A 20,221-nucleotide genomic window follows, 5' to 3' on the forward strand; every position below is an offset into this window, starting at 1 on the left:
TTCATTTTATAGACATAAAAGTTATTTATATCATAAGGCTTTTTATGATGATCTACAATAAGTAATTTCATTGATTCCTTATTGTTGAATTCACTAATAGCCTTTACATAGATAGTTTGACTTATACTATGTTTTTCAAAATTAGAAAAGCCAAGTACATATTTATTACTTGAATATATTTGACTACTTAACATATTTTCTAAACCAATTTGACATTTTTCATATTTCTTGATTAATTGATTTAGTTCAACAATTTTGGATTCATGATCTTGACATTTATTGCATGTAGAATTTTTGAATTTTTCTAATTCCACTTTTGTGTCATTAGCCATGCTTTCTAGTTTTAAAATAATTTTATTTTGATTTAAAAATTTCTAGAAAGTTTATGAAATTCATCATATAATTCATTAAAATTACTTTGTAATTCACCATATGAAAGTGTATCATCAACTTCATAATCACTAACCCCGTGTTCTTAATCAATTGAATGATGTGATGTCATCAATGTCTTGCTTGCATGATCTTCATATGAAGATAAAATTATTTCATTGTCATCCCATGCTACATATGCTTTCTTTGGCCTTTTGTTCTACATTCTCTTGAATTTATTCTTCTTTTAAAGTGTAGGACATTCACTTTTAACATGTTCACTTTCTCCATATTCAAGGAAAGTAACCTTCCTTCTTGGTGCTTCTTTTTAACTCATTTATTCTTTCCATTCCTTTCTCAATAACTTTTCGAATTTCTTGATTAGAGCATCATCTCTAGAAATATGCTTTGCGTAAGCCATCTTCTGAATCTAAGGAGCAAGTTATCAATAACCCACTCTGATGCCAATTATAAGTATTTTAGTATGCAATCTAAGAGGGGGATGAATTAGATTTAAAGATGTTCTTAGAGATTTGTGATACTTTTCTAGTTTCTTGAAATTTTACGAGATTATGACTGATGAGCAAATGATACACAAAAGAGTAAAGTACAATAAAGTAAATGAACACAATGATGTATACTAGTTCCCCTTTTCATCCAAGGATACGTCTAGTCCCCTCACACCTCGTGAGATATTTTCACTATTATTAGATCTTTGTACAAGTCTCACACCAAGACTTCTCCTACAATATTCTAACAACAACAAAGAAGCACACAACTTTCTTGATTTAACAAATACACCAACAACTACGGTGGACTTTGAATCAAACCAATTTCAAAGTATCTTTCTCCAACATATAGAAAATATACCAATTTCTATTTGCAAATACTTTTAGAAAGTACACACACTTTATTTATAAATTAAGTCACGACACACTTGGTTATCAATTACAATACTTGAACAAATTTGAAAATATGAAGTTGTTCTTGAATCCATTTAAATAGACAATTGATCTTCTCTTTCAATGTACAATTCAATAATATATGAACATTAAGTACTCGAATAATATTATGAAAAGTTTATGAATGATATCAAAGTTATGCACAAAGTTTCGACAATTTTGAAAATGAATGAACAATGAAAAAGGTAACTTGAAAAGTAATATATTTTGCCTTAAATACATCATAAATATATATATGAATTGATGCAAAAGTTTGAGACATTTTCATGAATGTTTGCAATAGTTTAGAATGTCAATGGTTCATGAAAAGACATAATTTTGAATTCTGTTATGGATTTGTTAAGTCGTTTTAACGAACACCTGACTTAACAAGTACATGACGAATTTTGAATTTTAAACATTTTTTCAAATTTCAAACAGCAACAAGTTTCGTTAAGTCGGTTAACTAGATCTGACATAAAAAGTGCAACGGACCTGACTTAAAACGTGTTGACATCTTTTTAAAATTCAGCTTTTTATTCATTTGTTTCAAATATTTTTATGCATGATAATTTGATAACTTTAGATAAGAAGATGAATATTATTTTTTGAGCATCTAGAATTTATACATAATGAATTTCAATTGAGTATTTTAGCATCAAGATCAATTTCTTTTACTTCCATAATATCCATAAACTTATGCATTTTTTATTCTTGATTCCAAACTTTTTCTTCTTTGATATTAGTTTTTGTCTTCACCAAAACTAAACTAATATAAATGATGAACATATTCTTCATAAATCAGGCCCGATCACACAAAATCTTCCTAAACTGATCAATCATAACTGAATTCCTGACCAATAATATTCCTATAAACACAAAGACTTTTTCTTTATAACATACACTGACAACTCACAAAGAAATCACTTACAAAAATCCCAAGTTGATTTTCTTCACACCGAAGGAAATCAACACCTAAGCCCTAAGCCTCAACAATCCGGATAGCAGCATCTAGTGCAAAAAAAGGATAAAAAAAAAAGGATGATGCAATTTATTTCGGTCACGACAATTCAGGTTGGTAACTTCATCTATTCATATACCTAGAATATGGTGTTTCTATTTTTTATTCGCATTTTCAATTTTACGGTTCATTATCTTTCTTGTTATTTTGATATATTTAATAATTTTTATTCCCTTTTTAATTCCTAGTTTATTTAGTTCTTTTTAGTTATTATCATTAAGATTTTTTAATTATTTTATTTTAAATATTCAGTTAGTTTTTTAAAATTCAATTTTGTTAAGAGTTAGTTTTATTGTTCTTGTTATTATTATTATAAAAATTAAATATATAAAAATGCAACCAAAAAAAAAACATGCCCCTTTTACTTTATTAGGTTCTTCATCTAATTAGCCTTTTAATTTATTTATTTTCATTAAGTTGGTTTATTTAACTTACTTTATCATTTTTTTTTATTAGATTAATTTGCTTAGTGTTATTATTATTATTATTATTATTATTATTATTATTATTATTATTATTATTATTATTATTATTATGTAATTAATCAAAAATATCAAAAATATACCTTTAATTCACTTAATCAAAAAAATAAAAACAATAAAAATTTCTTTTTATGATCTTAAAACTAACCTTCACCCATTCTCTTTGCACCCTTATGTTCCTCTTACATCCCTAGTCTTTTTTAATTTTTTTTAATTTTAACCAATTTCCTTTTTATTATTTAGTCTAATTTAATTTATTTATTTTATATATTAGGTTAATGTAGTTAATTTAATTTAGTATTAATTTTAGTTTATTTATTTTCCTATTATTCATAATACAAAAAATCAAATATATAAAAAATGAAAAAAAAAATGTAATTAATTCATTACACTTTTGTACGCAATCACTTGTAAATAAATCATCACAGGCTTGTACATAAATAAAATATGTCTTTTAATCAAATTAAATTTAATTGGACGGGATGGTTTAATTTTGCAAATAATTGGACGGGATGAATGTACTTCCACACTTTCCTCAAATAACCAATTGATTATTCAAATCAAAACACCTTAAAATCAACCCAATCCATCAAATCAATTTCTTTATCCACCCACATTCTACAAAACTATTTTCATAAACTAAAATCAACCAAAACAAAAGCATTTTCTACAAATTACGATGTTCTAGTTTTCTAACTGCACAATGAAAATACGCATGCACGAGGTTTTATAAATAATATCTCTTCGAAAATATATCTTAATAAATAAATAAAATAAAACAAACACACATTAGAAAATAAAATAATTGTTATATATATATATATATATATATATATATATATATATATATATATATATATATATATATATATATATATATAAAGATTTAGAGAGGAAATACAAGACAGGTGAAATTTAATATAAATAGTAAATTATACCTTTTTTTGTAAAAAATGAATTCACGCCCTAACAACTGCAATCTAAATCGCAACAGTCGTAATAGTCGAAAAATAGTTGATAAAAAATAAATTCACGTCCTAACAACCGCAATCTACATCGCAACAGTCGTAATAGCTGCAACCGCTACCGCATCTGCCGCTGCAACTTAAAACCACATGATACTATGCTTGGCAATTTTATGGGACTAATAAGTTTTTAATGTGGGACTAATAAATTTTATAAATTCATCTGCTCATTCCATCTTAAAATAATTAATCTGTTTTTATATAGCATCCCGATTATTATATTTGAATGTATAACGAACCTAAATAGCATACCAGCGATGTATATTTCTCAATATCTAATTCTTTGAGAGTTGCGTATCACATGCTCTGTACTAAAATGAATTGTGAATCTTCTGCCCTTTCTCTAGTTGGTTGGCGAATTATATCATATTTCTGAGCTAATAGTAGATCGAGTGATTTTGGTCTTCAAAGGCTAGGTTTTGTAATTTTTTTATTCTTATGATTTTTTTTTCTCGTTTTGTTTTTTAGGGTGGTTTTATCTATATAAATATATCTGCCTTTCAAAAGAAAAGTCTAATTAATAATGGTGATCATGATTGACACAAAATATAAAGAAACGAAGATAATTAATTTGCTCTTATTATTCAAAGCATTACATAATAACAGATACAAGAGAAGCAAATGATCTGCACTTACAACCAAATGAAAGGAGAAATTCATGAATGGCACACATAAAAAAGCACACAATTCACAGGTCTTATTTAGAACATGCAACAGATGCCTAGGTAACTAGTAATTAAAATAACCAGGGGCTAAATCGAGTTCGACGAGGTGTATGACGGCCTCTTGAACTGTATCACCCTGAAAAGATGGGTATAGGCATCCTGGAATTACTGCAGCAGGACTGTAGTCAGCTACTAGCTTTTTATAGAAACTTACAATATCATCTATAGTCTTGAACAAGTAATCAACAATGTCAATATAGTTTTGGTTTTCCACATACAATTTTTGGTAGTATGATTCGGTGTATTCCCCTGGATTGTAGTCCTCACTAGCAAAGCCTATTATGTAGTCAACTGGATTGTACTCAAAGCTATGTGTAGTTGTGAAATTTGGTAGGCCTCCTCCACTTGGACTGTGCTTTGAGTAATTTTTCAAAACGTACTTACGATAAATGATTTTTTTCACACTGCTACAGTCAGACATTGTAATTTGTTCGAAAAAGATATCACAAATTTGTCACTGTCATAAATTTATCCAATCATAAGTAAACTCATGGAAAAGAGTAGCGTTAATCCTAGCCGATGATAGATGATGACATGTAATTTGGTAGCGTTCTTGTAAACCGTGGCTACCGTGTAAAACTTATTTGTTAAGGGGCAATCCAATCACAAAGAACCACGTGTTACATGTTAGCGTCGAGACGGGCCAACGCTACGACTTTAGCGTCGTTGTACCACTATCTCTAGCGTTGGTTTCATGCCACATTAGCTTCCAGCTTTGGAGAGTTTGCCACGATACCGACATTAATCTGACACTGAAACAAATTAGCGTCGATTTTTAAAATGTTAGCAAGAGATTTTGACCGAGGCTAAATCGTTGTTTTCTTGTAGTGTTAATAACTCAATAACAACTGCAACACAACTATACCCTCAATATCTCCGCAACAACAAACCTTCAATGCAACAACAAAACTAAAAACCTTCAATATCTGAATAACTCAATATCAACAACAACAAAACAAAATCTTCGATATCTTGATAACATTAAATCTTTAAAATATCAATAATAATAACAAAAATAACAATAAATATTAAACTTATCTCAACAAGACAAAAACTTCAATAACAATCTCAACAACATCAACTATAGATAAATCTTTTGGGTTTAGTCTCTTAATAATTATATTAGCGTTACAAACATGATGGAGATATTACATACCAGAAACGTGATGAAGAAGTCAAAGAACTGAAGGAAGATATGTGTCTTACATACCTTGTATTCAAAATCATTCGATCTAATAGTTAACGAATTCAAATTCGTTAATTTTTTGAAATTGATTTGAGAGAAAAACAAATAAATAAATTAAAGTGTGTGATTAGAAAAGTTTAATTAAAATTATCTTAAAATTAAAATATATTAATATTTTAAAACTATTAATTTATAAATAAGTAAATTATTTTCAAACAAATTAATTATTTAAGATCAATTTTGAAGTGTGATATAATTATTTTTTCGTACAACACAAGAATGGCATATAATTATCTTTCGAAGTTTATTGACTTATCTTAGTCATTTGCATAGTTTTTAATTATCATAAAAACATTATACTAACTTAATATTATCATGATAAAGAAAAGTATAAACATTTACGTTTTTTAAGATAAATGTTATAACCCTATAGAAGAAAGGATATGATTATTCTAAGTCACAACATTCTCTATTCTTGTATGATTATATTTGTTTGAATTGTCTTGTTTGAGCTTGTTCCATCATTTTCTTGATTGTTTTGATACCTAATTAATAAATGTGATTCTAATGGCATTTTCTTGTATGATTATTGTGATGACATGATTCTTCTGACAAGTTTTTGTGCATCCTAAAAAGAAAAATTAAATGTAGGTTTTAGTTTAAACAGATTCTGGTATGTCTTAAAAGTAGTTTAAAAGAAATTAGTGTCGGCTAAAACTGTCGCTAATATAAATATCCAATAAAGTTAGCGTCGGTCCAAAGAGATGTTAATGCTAATGTGTCAAATAGTAGCGTCGATTAGGACCGACACTGGAGTATGGCAGGCAAACCACTTTTTTTAGGTTATCCAATCATAAGTAAACACATGGAAAAGAGTAGCGTTGATCCTAGCCGACATTACATGATGACGTGTAATTTGTTAGCGTTGTTACAAACCGAGGCTACCGTGTAAAACTTATTTGTTAAAGGGAAATCCAATCACAAACAAGCATGTATTACATGTTAGCGTTGAGACAGGCCAACGTTACGACTTTAGCGTCGTTGTACCGCTATTTCTAGCGTTGGTTTCATGCCACAGCAGCTTCCAACTTTAGAGAGTCCACCACGACACCGACATTAAGCTTATGCTAATTTGTTTTAGCGTTGATTTTTAAGATGTTAGCGAGAGCTTTCTACCGAAGCTAAATTTTTGTTTTCTTGTAGTGTTAATAACTCAATAACAACAATAACAAAACTATACCTTCAATATTTCAACAACAACAAACCTTCAATGCAACAACAACAAGAAAAACCTTCAATATCTGAACAAATCAATATCAACAACAACAAAACAAAATCTTCATTATCTCGATAAAACTAAATCTTTAATATCTCAATAATAATAACAAAAAAACAAAAAATATTAAACTTATATCAACCAGACAAAACCTTCAATAACAATCTCAACAACAACAACAACTATAGATAAATCTTTAGGATTTAGTCTCTTAATAACAATATTAGCGTTACAAATATGGTGGAGATATTACATATCAGAAATGGGATGAAGAAGTCAAAGAACTTAATATCATTTGAGTTTCGTCTTTCCTTTTTAAAAGTATCATTTGAGTTCCTCCTTCAAATTCCTTATTCGTCTTTCCTTCCTTTGTATGAGTTGGAGAAAAAATGGAGGAAGTTCGACCTCGTTTTTTTTGTTGAAGAATTAGTTGGAGAAGAGAGGCTGGTGAAAACGTGAAGATGACACGATGATGAAATAGTTGGAGATGATATGGGTTTATTGCTTTTGTCATTAATGGAGATGACAAACTTCGTTAGAGCTAGCTCAATGTGATTTTCATAAGAGCTAAATTTGGTTTTCGTAAGGTAAGGGAAATTGAAGAGACATGACAAGTTAAACTCTGTTTTTTTATCAAGAGTAAAAGAGTTCACCTCGGTTAAAAAAATCAACCATGCTAAAATCCTATTTGTTTATTTTAATTTGAACAAGACGCCTTTTTTTAACAATTTAAACATTAAAAAAATGGAGCTAACATTTCACTACGGTTGGAAACTTCAATTATGGAAAAAAGTGGTTTATTTTTAATTTAGAAACAAAATAAAAAGGAAGATGACACTTTAATAATAAATAAATAATAAATCTGTTAGTGCTGAGATTCGAATTCATGTCTAGAACAAATTTTTTCCACGGTTGAAATTTCCAATTATGGTGAAATATAAATTATTTTTGTTTAAAAAAAAAAAAGACGTAAGATTTTAAAAAGTTTTAAAACGGTATCTGATATAACTATTGTTGTGACAAATGCATCATAGAAAGTATTATTTATTGTATTAGGAGGAGTCCATGCCGAATAGGTTCTTTAAAATCCTAGAAAGTCATCCCCTAAAAATCAGGTTTTGTGCAAACACGATATCTCCATTACTAAGTCTTGTTTCTATGATCGGAATGTTAAAAGTGAAGATATGTGTCTTACGGACCTTGTATTCAAAATCAGTCGATCTAATAGTTAACAAATTCAAATTCGCTAATTTTTTTTAAATTGATTTGAGAACAAAAACAAATGAATAAATTAAAATGTGTGATAAGAAATGTTTAATTAAAATTATATTTAAATAAAATAATATTAATATTTTTAAAACTATTAATTTATAAATAAATTAATTATTTTCAAAAAAATTAATTATTTAAGATCAATTTTGAAATGTGACATGATTATTTTTTCGTACAACACAAGAATGGCATATAATTATGTTTCAAAGTTTATTGACCTGTCTTATTCTATTGTATGCTTTTTAGTTATCATAAAAGCATTACACAAACTTGAAATTATCATGATAAAGAAAAGTATAAACATTTACATTTATTAAGATAAATGTTATAACCCTATAGAAGAAAGGATATGATTATTCTAAGTCACAACATTCTATATTCTTGTATGATTGTATTGTTGGAAATCCCCCAAAATTTATGGAGAATTTCAATCAACCTTGATGAACAAGATTGTTATTATCCACACAATAGCAATGAAAATAGAAGAACAATGGAGAAAGAAAGAGTGTAACGAACAACGAAGGACAAGAGTAATATAATTTTGCAGAGTTTCTCTCTGCCCACAAATTGTGGAAAACTTCTTATTCACTTTGCAACTGCAAAATACTGTGAATACAATGTTATGAATGTTTTATTCATCTCATTACAAAAATAAGAGTTACTCCCTCTATTTATAGATTTAGGTTAACTTGGACCTCAAGCCAAGATCCAAAATTATAAAAGCCCAAAATAGCTAACTCTACTAAAATAGGCATACGTGGTTCGACACTTCCTTACTTTGTCGAGCAACCTGCTTCGACACAAGGAATTACAATTCAACACACCACCTAATTCATTGTGTCTAAGCTATCTACATTCATCATAGCTCTTAGCCTTCTGAACACTTCGACATGCACTCCCTTTGTCATGATGTTTGCAATCTGATTCTCAGTTCTGCAGTGTTCCACATCCATCTTCCCATCTGATACCTGCTCTCGAAGATAATGGAACCTCATCTCGATGTGCTTGCTTCGACCATGTTTCACAAACTTAACTGGTTGCGCAACATAAACTTCTTCTTCTAAGGGGCCATTAAGGAATGCACATTTCACATCCATCTGACACATTTTCCAGTTGTTCATGTTTGCTAGACCAACAACCAACTTGATTGTTTCGATCCTAGCAACAGGTGCAAAAACTTCATCGAAGTCGATTCCTTCTTTCTGAAGAAATCCTTTCGCCACAAGTCTCGCCTTGAGTCGAGTCACTTCTCCTTTGGGATTCAACTTCACCTTATATACCCATTTCACATCGATTGCCTTATTGTCTTGGCGCAAGTCGACAAGTGACCAAGTGTTGTTGACTTCGATTGACTTCAGCTCTTCGTCCATTGCTTTCAACCACTTCGAATATTTCAATGCCTCAGTTGCATTGATAGGTTCGACATCTACGTAGAAAGCATAATGTACCAGCTCACCTTCTTCATCGACCACATCATCTGATGTAATCACACATTCTTGCAATCTTGCAGGCATGTGTCTTGTTCTCTGAGGTCTGCTTGGGCCTGCTTCACCTCTGACTTCTTCCTGTCGAACTTCTCTTTTGACTTCACTAGATGGTTCATCATAAAAGATTCTCACTGAATCTTTCTTGACATTCTGAGTCCAATCCCACTCCTTAAGCTCATCTATGATCATGTCCCTGCTGATCACCACTTGCTTATTCATTGGGTCGAACAACTTGTATCCTCCAGTCGAATGATATCCTATTAGGATCATCTGACTCGACTTGTCATCAAGTTTTCTTCTCAACTGATCTGGCACATGTCTATGTGCTATAGATCCAAACACCCTCAGATGACTCAGGCTAGGCTTGACACCAGACCAACATTCTTCTGGCGTGATTCCTTTTAACTTCTTCGTCGGACATCTGTTCAGGATGTATGTCGCAGTCGACACAGCTTCTCCCCATAATTCTTTGGTTAGATGCCTGCCTTACAACATACTTCTAACCATATTCATAATGGTTCTATTCTTCCTTTCTACGACTCCATTATGTTGTGGAGTGTAGGGTGGCACCACCAATGCATAATCCCTTCTTTCACACATAATGCGTCGAAGTCTTTCGAAACATATTCTCCACCACCAGCAGTCCTCAAAATCTTGATCTTTTGATCGCTCTGTCTTTCGACCATAGATTTAAACTTGGCAAATACCTCGATCACTTCACTTTTCTTATGGATCAGGTAAAACCACAGTTTTCGACTGAAATCATCTATGAATGTAACAAATCATTTATTACCTCCAACCGAATCCACCTGGAGAGGACCACATACATCAGAGTATATGACTTCAAGAATTGCCTTCGACCTGCTTCCTGCATCCTTACTGAAGTTGTTCTTATGTTGCTTCGCCTGCACGCATTCTTCACACACTTCGTTTGGAATGTTGATTTCTGGTAATATTGAAACCATATTTTTTCTCTTCAAATCTCTGATGTCTTTAAAATTTAGATGGCCAAGTCTATAATGCTATATCCATTCATCGCTGCTGATTGTTGTTGTAAGGCACTTATGCTCCATCACATTAAGCTCAATCTTGAAGGTTCTATTCTGAGACATTGGAGCCTTCAAGATCAACCTTCCATTTGAGTCGAGAACTCTCATCATCTTGTCTTCAATCGATACCTTGTAGTTCTTTTCGACCAACTGCCATATGCTGAGCAAATTACTCTTCATGCCTGGTATGTACAACACATTTGAAATTACTGACCTCTTGCCATCTTTCCTCATAATCATAACATCACCAACACCTCCAGTTGCTAGAGTGTTGTCATTTGCAAATTTCACCATGTTCTTCATTGAGGGCTTTATGTTGACAAACCAATCTTTTCTTCCAGACATGTGTGATGAGCATCCTGAGTCCAAATACCATTGGTCCTTGAATATCTCTTCTTCTCTTGTTGTAACCATCAGCAACGTCTCTTCTTCTTCGTGTTTCGCCAGCTTTGCATAAGTTTCTTGATTCTTCTGCTTTTCTGGACAATCACTAGAATAGTGACCATACCTTTGACAATTGTAACACTGAATGTGACTCTTGTCTGGCTTTTGACCACCACCTCTTCCTCTACCTGCAGCACCACCTCTTTAGTTTCCTTGGTTCCAGGGTTTTCTCTGATTCGACCAATTTCCTTCTTGCTGGTTTCGACCAGTCGAATTATTGTAACCTCCTCTTCCTTTGTTTCCATTCCAACTTCCTTTTCCTTTTCTTTCTTTTGCTGATTGAGCCTGCAAAACCATATCACTCTTCGACTTTCCTGCAGCTCTTTCAGTCATTCTTTGTTCATGAGATTCAAGCATCCCTTAAAGCTATTCTTTTGTCAGTTTTGACAAATCTTTCGACTCTTCTATGGCTACTACCACGTGGTCGAACTTTGGAGCCAACGACCTCAAGATATTTCCAACAATAGATCTCGATGTCAACACTTCTCCACATACCTTGATTTGATTCACCTGTTTCGTAACCTTGGTGAAAAAATCAGTTATGTTTTCATTGTCTTCCATCTGAAGCAATTCATACGTTCTTTTGTGAGTTTGTAACCTCACCTCTTTCACCTTCTCCGCGCCTCCAAACGATTTCTCAAGAATTTCTCATGCTTCTTTCGCTGACTCTGCATCACTAACCTTTTCAAAGTTATCTGCATCAACACATTGATGGATTATAAAGAGAGCTTTATAATCTTTCTTCTTCAATTCTTTATGTGCAGCCTTTTCTTAATCTGCCGCGGCTTCTACAAGCGTTGCTACTCTTTCCTTCACAAGATCTTAAAGATCTTGATGACAGAACACAACCTTTATCTGCTTGCACCAATTCTTATAATTGTTGTTCTTGAGAATCAGAAGGTTTGCTGGAAAATACCCGTTTGGATTATTCGTTGTCATGGTGATTTTCTTCCCACGAATCGTTTCAACCGGAGCTCTTGATACCAGATGTTGGAAATCCCCCAAAATCTATGGAGAATTTCAACCAATCTTGATGAACAAGATTGTTATTACCCACACAATAGCAATGAAAAGAGAAGAACAATGAAGAAAGAAAGAGTGTAAAGAATAATGAAGAAGAAGAGTAATATAATTCTGTAGAGTTTCTCTCTGCCCACAAACTGTAGAAAACTTCTTATTCACTTTGCAACTGCAAAATACTGTGAATACAATGTTATGAATACTCTATTCACCTCATTACAAAAATAAGGATTACTCCCTTTATTTATAGATTTAGGTTAACTTGGACCTAAAGCCAAGACCCAAAACTATAAAAGCCCAAAATAACTAACTCTACTAAAATAGGCATAAGTGGTTCGACACTTCCTTACTCTATCGAACAACCTGCTTCGACACAAAGAATTACAATTCAACATATATTTGTTTGAATTGTCTTGTTTGAACTTGTTCCATCATTTACGATATGAATTGTCTTGATTGTGTGATTGTATTTTTTTCTTCTCTCCAAACAACATCCGAGGTAAGCATTCTCAGTGCAGTTACGTAAGTCACAACAAGACCTGTGAGAGTGAGACAAGTCCCAACTCATAAAATCCCAATCGGAAACCTATGATTCAAATGAATTCCGCTCACAAGCAAAAATAAAACACATAGTGATGGAATAAAACATATAGTGTTCGAATAAATGTACACAATATAAGCACTTGGATACAGAACAGCGAAGACAACCACTAAAAACAAGTACAATGTATTTAAAATATCAGGAACAAATACAATGCAGCAAACCGATGACTATATAATATTTCATGCATGTTATGAACACTTAAAAAGGGTTATTCACCTTAAGATAGTGAATATCTTAAAGACATACCTTAATTAAATTAGTAGACGATAGTTCGAAATACTAACTGTATTATGAGAAAGTGGAGTGAGCTTAAAAGTGACGGAGTCAGTTAGGGGTGAGCTGGCATGGGCCGCATTCTTCATGAACTAATAAAGAAATACGTCTATGCCATTTTGATATAATAAAAATAAGGCTTAATTACAACTTTTCTCACTCTATTTTTTTTTCTTTTGATTTGTGATCCCTACATTTTAAAGTGTTGATTTTTGGTCTCTAATTTTTTTAATCCCCTTCTAATTTAAATATAAATTTTAGTGACATGAGAGTCCACTTGGTGAAGTGTCACTGCCAAAATTGTAATAATAATTTCGAAAACATTTCTTTTAAATTTTTAATTATATATTATTATTTGAAAAATTAATTATTTAAACTAAAATAAATAGAAAAACATATTTGATGCACATAAAGAAAATCAAACTCAAAATTTTGTTTTAGTACATTTAAATAATTAATTTTTCAAAATTTTTAAAAACTGATATATGATTAAAAACTAATAAAAATGATGTGGAATTAACTATTAAAAATATGACAGAGACACATCATCGAGTATATTGTCATGTCACTAAAATTTAATCTTAAATTAGTGGAGGGATTAAAAAAAAATTTAAAAAAAATTAAGGATCAAAAATTCATATTTTGAAATAGAAGAATTAAATCTCAAAGAAATAAAAACAAGGGTACTAAAATTGCAAATAAACCTAAAAATAAATAATAGTTTTTAGTGGACATGTCAATGTTTCGTCTAAATAGTATTGCAATAATGAACTATGTTTAATATCAAAGAATCTAATAGGACTTTTCAAAACCAATATCAACTTTTGTGACAATAAAAGGTACAATATTAATCATATAGCCTTTGTGCATCGTTGTTAAATGTTTAACCATGTTAGGTGATTGAAAAAATATAGTTCATAGAACCATATTACTAACCGGTGAAGCATTTGAAAAAGGACTAAAGGAGAGAGATACCCATCCTATGCGATGTCGACACATCCTTTTATATATATATATATATATATATATATATATATATATATATATATATATATATATATATATATATATATATATATATATATATATATATATATATATATATATATATTTTAAATATGAAGTTAAAGAAAAAGGAGAAGGACCCCACAAATCAAATTGAAATTCATGAAAAGATAAGTAAAATTAATCAAATATTTTTGTATACCGTTAAACTTTCCATAAAAATCATACATCAAAATTGTATTAACAAAACCTATTTATATAGAATTTTTTTCCTTCACTTTGGTTTTGGCAATATTTGTATGTTATATTGGTCCTCATGCCCTTCAGTCATTTGCGTTTGTTCTTCAATCTTTTACTCTTCAACATTTTGTTCTTCAAGCATTTCCAAAATATATTTAGCTCAAAATTGTTGAACCTGGTCGGTTGTCTCTTTTTTATATGATGAGATGTCTATGAATATTTACAAGTTTATAGATAATAAATTAAACAATTATATATAAAAACAATAATTTACATATTTTTCAATAAATACATGCCATACGAAAATATTTTAAATTATACTACCTCATTGAATCTTTCAACAATAGAAGGATCAACAATATCAAACATAGTCTTCATGACATAATATCCACATATCCATCAGTTATTTTGACGAGGTGCCTATATAAAATCTTAGTAACAATAAGACACCAAAAAATTGTATGATAGCTGTCAGAAAAGAAGAATATTATCATTATCTATACGTGACCATGATATGAGGTAATATTCTTGGATTTCATGTGAAGGAAGTGGAAGTAAAGAAAACACAGAAGCTAAACAATCTAGAGATTGATTCTTTGGTCCAATGCTAGATAAAGCTCTTTCTTCATTTCCTCCAATAGATCACATATGCAACAATATATTGGTTGCAAATGTTAATAACAATATTTCTCAAGAAAATGTTTAGATGGATGTTATAGACAAATTTTGAACCAGAGCTTCGTACCATTATCTCAGAATAAACTCTGACATCAAAAGGAGACTCATCCCTTGGTTTTTGCCAAGCATAAGAACATGTAACTTGCACAAAATTGTTTATGAATCTATAAAAAGAGCTTTAATAGATTCAAAATTAATAATACTTAATGTTATAGTTATTTGAAATCAAGTGATCCTTGTACCAGAGTCTATCCATAAACTACATTGTTATTTTTCAAATATAAATTGAAAATTAAGTCATAAAAATGAACTAAAAAATATTAAGTCTTTAGCACAAAGAGCGAAAACATTAGCTGCTTGTAGAAAGAAAGGAAACAAGCAACCACAATCATATCTTATAACACCAAATACCGTTATATTATTCTTACTGTTGTTATTGAAATAATCAACGATTTTATCGAGTCAAAATTCATAGCTACAACTAAATCGAAAGTTGTTGCTCTAATATAGAAAAAAATTCTGTCTAATCTTCATCAAGAAACTACAGAAAACAATGCAATTTCTATATTACTGTTGTCGCAGTTATCTACAGTTTACAGGCCCAACCTCTGTTAGATGGTCCTCCTCGAGCGGATCTAGTAGGAAAGCAGCACCGACAAATACACCATAAAAAATAATTGAACTTATGAGGCATCTGAAGACGTCAAATAAGGTCCCATCTTCTGTCAATTTTAATGTTTAGTTCATAGTCACACACACGATATGTACTTTTAACCGAATACTATCTGTTGTTCTCGAATTTCCGTATCCTAATATCCTCTATGTTACCTAAGGAAACAAAGGTGTATGATGAATTTCATTGATCGTGGTTGAATTTGTCCCCTAAGTTTATAATATTGGAAAAACTAAGCTAGTCCAAATGAGCATCTCTTGGGGGAGGTTTTAAAATTTTAACAAGCCATTATGCAATCTCATCCCACAATGGGATATTTGTGCATTTGCCTATATACATCTGTTACCTTTTCAAACTATGAATTTAGCACTACAAATGCTTCTCGACACATAAAACAAATGTTAGAATTGCACAATAAAACATCTCAACTAAAAAAGTATTAAGAACATTACTTCCATGCAAAAAAATGTTGAGTACATCAAACACAGTCAAAATAAAAAAAGTATAATTCAATTTGATACTTGATTCACAATATAATCAATCAAACGGCCTAAGTAAATGTAGAAGGATCCATGCTCTAATAAAGTCTCTTAATATATAGGGTTTTTGCCAAGCATAAGAACACGCAACTTGCATAAAATTGTTTATGGATCTATAAAAAGATGCTCCATCACTAAATTTAATTTAGTTCATGTTCATAAAAAAACATATATATTAAAATAAAACAAGAACAATTCAACCAAAAAAACAGTGTTAACAAAAGTTAAAAGTCCCATTCCATCAAATCTGCATATGTGTGATATGTAACAAATATCTTAAGTGATAACAATTAAATCAGCAGCTATGGTAAAGAAATATGGGTAGTACAGAACATTAACTTAACAAGATTGTTTATGCATATAGGGTAAAACAAATTACAGCAGAAATATTGGTAGTACAGAACATTAACCATTAACCATTAAATATGAGTGATACAGAATATTAACCATTAAATATGCAGCTATGGTAAAACAAATTTCTGCATACATATAGGTAGTACAGAACATTAACCATTTAACCATTAAATATGGGCGGTACATAACATCAACCATTATATATGCAGCTATGGTAAAACAAATTGCAACAGAAACATGGGTAGTAAAGGTATGGTAAAGAAATATGGGTAGCACATAACATTAACCATTAAATATGCAGAAATATGGGTAGTATAACTATGGTAAAGAAATATGGGTTGTACAACACTTACCTTGACAATCTTCTAATTAGGCTTCTTATTCTTAATACCTCTTAATAAATGATATCCTTCTATAGCTCTGATAAAATAAATTAGACCAGAAGTAAGTTATAAATATAAAGTTAAAAGATACAAAGTTAAGTATAAATGATATCTCTTGATTTAGGCTTCTTATCCCTCAAGTATGACCTTAATATTTTTCTTGGAAGGTTTGTTTAATAAAAAAAACCAAAAGATATCATTATCTTTGGGGTAAATAACAAACAACTGGCAATGATTGTTGTAGTTTCAAAACAAAAGTGTTAGAATCACTAAAATTCAAATATTAAATAACATATAAAAGACTATAAAACCTTGAACAAAACATGTACTTACCGATTTAACAATGGTCCTAAGTACCATTTGTTTACTTGTCATCCAACTTATTTTGTTTATGTGATTGAATAACTTTTGCCGGTATGGTAAAAATTAATGTCCTATATGAATCAAGAAACCCAAATAGTTCGATGAAATTCTTGGAGATACAAATAAGATGTAAATATCTGAATTGTTGAAACAAATGTTAATTATAAATGATACATAGAAAAAATAAATAAAAAGAGAATAAAATACTTACGAGCATCATAAATACAAGATTGATGTGGAAAGTCATTTAATACCAACAATTAACTCATTAAGGTCGACATTATCAATAAAAACTGAGAATTAACTTGTTTCATGAATCACATCTACTGAGAAGGAATATTCCTTGAGATCTTCAATATTTTTTAGGTAATCTTTAGAGGCACCATTGTTTTTTATTACATCATCGATAGTCATAATAACCTTATAGAAACTTCCGTTAGTGCTCGTACCGATTGCACATTCCGTAAAAACACGTTAAATGTATATTTCAAATATCTTTCAACAAGTATATACGTTTCAATTGCAACAGCCGCAATAATTTCGATCACAATTCCCAAATGTTATTAGAACCATGATTGTGACCAGTAACCGTGGAATCCAATTCCTACGTCTAGGGAAAGAAGAAGAATAACCATCATAGAACCATAATAAGAAACTATCTCATAAAAATACATTTTATAAAATATATGTTATAAATGATGTGTGAATGTTATAAAATACATGTTATAATACACATTGGTGTCACACATATTATATTACAGGGAAATATATAATGGAGAGCCTAGGAGAAAACAACATGGCAATGACAATGACTTTTATTGATGATGCTAAGCCCTCAAGAGAAGAAGATAGACATGAAAATGTTGATGAAAACAATAGTGGCTGACTTTCTATCACTCACTGCATTGGTGAAACAGATATTCATTTGGATGCACTCATTACTCGCTATGCACACACTTTAACCAACTACAACTTGCACAACTTAGGTAGCTTTTAATAATAAATTGGTGCTTCATTTTTCTATATCATTATTGTGTATGTATGTAACTTGGAGTAATTGTATATATTGAATGGCACCCTACCAATCAAGACTTCAACTATGAGGCATTAGCCCCGTTGCTTCAAGTTCACATGAACAATGTTGGAGATCCATTTCTCTGAAGCAATTTCTCTCTAAAGTCAATGAAATTTGAAGTTAGTATGCTTGATTGGTTTGTTAAACTATGGGAAATAGATAATAATGAGTATTGGGGATACGTCACTTCGGGTGGAACAGAAGGCAATCTTCATGGTATTTTAGCAGGGCCAGTTTTTCAATCTACAACTTGCATAGAAAATGATTAATTAAATCAAATTACCCATACCTCTTTTAAAAACACCTCTTTAGTCCTCTTATGGCAGAGCTCCAATTGCATCTTTTGTAGGAGTTTAGCTCTCTCTTCTTGCATCTCTATTTGCATTTGTTGTTGGAGCTCTATTCTTTGTTCTTGGAGCTCTTTTTGTAATTTATGTTGAAAATCTACATTGAGTTTCTTGGAGCTCTTTTTGTAATTTATGTTGAAAATCTACATTGAGTTTTTTCTCCAAGGCTAGAAGGTCATCCTGAGAGACACCTCCAGAGATAGGGCGTACATTTTTTCTAAATAATTTCTTAAAGTCGACACCCCTAAGAACGGTGTGAGTCCGACCAGGGCGTTCATTTGTTCCAAGGAAAACCGTTAATACATCCGCACGTCACTCAAAAACAATATCACCTTGTGTATTTTTTCCACTAAGTCATCATAAAATGTTAAAATACATATACACATGATATAAAATGATTACTAAGTTATAAATGAAATTCAAATTTATATTAAGTGAATCTTTAATCTCTCTAACTAGATGGACTATTAAGTGAACCATGATATCAAAAAATGAAGGAGGAAAAAACATCTCCAATTGACACAACATAATAACAAACTCTTTTTTCATCTCATCCAATTTATCAGAGTCAATCACTTTGTTGCATATATCATTAAAGAAAAAACACAATCTAGTTATGGCATGTCAGACATTTTTGGGCAAGATACCACAAATAGCTATAAGTAGTAGTTATTGCATCCAAATGTGACAATCATGAGATTTTAAACCAATTAATTTGAGATCTTGTATTGACACGAGACTTTTGACATTTGAAGAGTAGCCATTAGGCACTTTCACACCTTGTAGACACTCACAAAATCTTATTTTTTCTTCTTTTGACAATGTATGGCATGCCGATGGTAAATAATTTTGTTACGTCTCTTATTTTCATTTTAACCATATCTAAATGAGAGTTTAAACAATCATTTTTCTTACCTTGAATGTTGAGAAGTATTTCGATTACACTATCACACACATTTTTCCATGTGCATTACATCAATACAATGTTTTACATCAAGACTAGACCAATATGGAAGGTCAAAGAAAACTGACTTCTTTTTCCATATATTATTATTCATAACTTTTTTTAGTTTTTTTCCAAAACTAACATTTATGTTCCTCGCTCGATGATAGACTTCTTCTCTAGTTAAGGCCTTCGGGGAAACTTCATACTCTTGATATCCATTAAAAGCCTTTTTCAATCATTGATAAGGGTGGTTATGTTTAAGAAATCTTTGATGCCCAAGATAAACATTCTTCCTTCCCTTCTCCAACCGATGGTAGCAAGTATCTTTTTCACATATAGGACATGCATTATGCCCCTTAACTTTATAACCAGACATGTTACCATCAGTTGGAAAGTCATTGATGGTGAAAAATAACATTGCCCGCAAATTGAAAGTTTCATTTG

Source organism: Lathyrus oleraceus, chromosome 4 (genome assembly GCF_024323335.1).
Source record: "Lathyrus oleraceus cultivar Zhongwan6 chromosome 4, CAAS_Psat_ZW6_1.0, whole genome shotgun sequence".
NCBI classification, from domain to species: domain Eukaryota; kingdom Viridiplantae; phylum Streptophyta; class Magnoliopsida; order Fabales; family Fabaceae; genus Lathyrus; species Lathyrus oleraceus.